The following is a 2,500-nucleotide window of genomic DNA, read 5'->3' as shown; positions in this document are numbered from 1 at the left end:
GCTTCATTAGGCTTGTCACTCAAATGTAAAGCCACTCTGGATAGAAAAGAAGTGTATCAAAAAGTGGCAGGATAGATGGGATCGGAAAAATGGGAAAAGAGGAGGACAGACAGAAAATGAATGATAAAGGTGAAGGAAGAAGTAGAAGCAGCATACTACATCATGTGAGTGGATGATGGTCGCCACCACCATACCATCAACAACCAGTATCGCCTGCGATAATTCTGATCTGGTAACCAAGATGTTATTGTGGAGGAAGAGCAAGAGACATGAGGAGGACGGCAGTGTTTCTCCTGCTTGTTTTTCCTGCTGAAACAAATTCTGGTTATGAAAGATTTTGATTGCGAGACGTAATGGAAAACTGAGGCCCAGTCTGCCAAGGTACGCTCGCAGGTGGTGACGTTAAGCGATAGACAGCGACGAACTCTACTACCGTACGTCTGTTTAGTATTCACGTAAAATGAGATGTGGGCTAAATATATATTTGCCTTCATTAACCCTTTGAAAACAAATGGGTTCTTTTAATTAGACGTTACAAGAAGTTAGAACTTTATCAGACGTGTGTGTGTGTGTGTGTGTGTGTGTGTGTGTGTGTGTGTGTGTGTGTTTTTTATGAGAGAAAGAAGGAACCAAAGGCTGAGAGAGAGCCCGCATGAACATTCCTCCACGAAAGAAAAGAAAGAAAAAAGAAACAATACAAAAGAGAGTCAAATTCAAGATCCTATCATTTCGAGATGCTCCTGGACACACTGCGTTTGAAAGACTCGAGAGATCATACGAAGTAGGAAATACAGACAGATGGAGACAGTTCCAGAGTTGACCTGTTGCGGACTGGAGAGTAACGGTTTATTCTTGCATTAGAGAGTTGGACAGAGAAAGGGATGTGAGAGTGTGTTGTTAGACGAGATGCCTACGCGCCCTTCGTAGAGGTGGAGGGATGCAAGCAGAAAGTTACAGAGAAGCAGTGACCATTGAAGTAGCGACAGAAAAGAGATAAACAGGCAACAGTGCGGCGAAGAGACAGAGGCTGAAGGGAGCCGGTAAGAGGAGGAGAGTTGATGAGACAAGTAGCCTTTGACTCCACCCTTGTTGGGAAGAGCTGTATGTTGGGGAGCCTCCCCCACACATGAGAGTTGTACTCGAAACAGGGGTGAATGAAACCCGTGTATAAAGTCAACAACTGTGCAGGGGTAAAGGGCACGGAGTCGGCTTAGCACACCTTTTTATCTCTTGTAAGCAAATTTTACAGGAGATTCAATATGATCTTTCCAAGATAAGTCCCGTGTGAAAGAAACCCCAAGCATGTTCCAAGGATGAATTGCAGGCTTGAGCTGGATATTATTAAAACAGTTAGTGTGGGTACTCCTGTGGAAGAGTTTGACGAGGATTGATAGGTGTAAAAACTGAGTCTTTGATGCATTAAAAACAAAATTGTTTTACCCCACTCAGAGATAAGAGCCAAGTCAGACATTAGATGTGCCATAGTCTCATCCCTTGTTTCTTGAAGTAACTGTTGAGATAGACGTTGCGGGAATTGAATGGAAAGGTGAAGGGTTGAGTCATCAGCATATGAGTGGATAGGATTAGATATACAGCTTAGAAGATCATTGATGAATAAAAGGAAGAGAGTTGGTGATAAAACAAGGAGCCACTGAGGAACACCACAGTTGATAGATCTAGGAGAAAGAGCAATAGCTGTCTACAACAGCAGCTATGAGAACGGCCAGAAAGGAAGCTAGAGATGAAGGCACAGATAGAATGATAGAAACCTTAAGAGGGCAGTTTGGAAATTAAAAATTGATGCCAGACTCGATCGGAAGCCTTTTGAGATGTCAAGTTCTGGCAATGGCAAAGCTTTCGCCAAAGTCCCGAAATGAGGATGACCAGGAGTCTGGAAAGGTAGGTGAGAAGATCGCCAGTGGAGAGTCCCTGGACGGAACCCATACTAACAATCAGAGAGAAGGTTGTGATAGGGAAAGATGCTTTAATATTTTTCTGTTAAGAATAGACTCGAAAACTTTTGAGACAGAGAATGTCTAAGTAATTGGACGATAGTTAGATGGTTGGGAATGGTCACCCTTTTTTGAGACTGGCTGAATGAGAGCAAACTTTCTCAGCAAAAAGGAAAGGTGCAAGTTGAAAGACAAAGGCGAAAGAGTTTACCTAGGCAGGGTGGGGACAATAAAGGCACAGTTCTTGAGGACAACAGGAGGGAGTCCATCAGGTCCATATGCCTTGTTAGTATTGAGGCCAGAGATGTCAGAAAATACATCAGCTGAAGAAATTATAATGTCAGACATGAGGAAGTCTGAGTGAGGAAAATGATGGAGGAACAGCACCGAAATCGTCTAAGGTGGAATTGGAGGAGAAAGTCTGAGGAAACAGATCTGCTTTATAAGCAGAAGAAATAGCTACAGAGCCATCAGAGTAGAAAAGAGGAGGGAAGGATAGTGGGGTAAAGTTGTTAGGAAAGGTTTTTGGCAAGGTGCCAGAAGGAGAG

Source organism: Coenobita brevimanus, chromosome 6, assembly GCF_032717465.1.
Source record: "Coenobita brevimanus isolate Jiangsu-jjx chromosome 6, ASM3271746v2, whole genome shotgun sequence".
Lineage (NCBI taxonomy): Eukaryota > Metazoa > Arthropoda > Malacostraca > Decapoda > Coenobitidae > Coenobita > Coenobita brevimanus.
Note: the sequence above shows the minus strand (reverse complement) of the source record.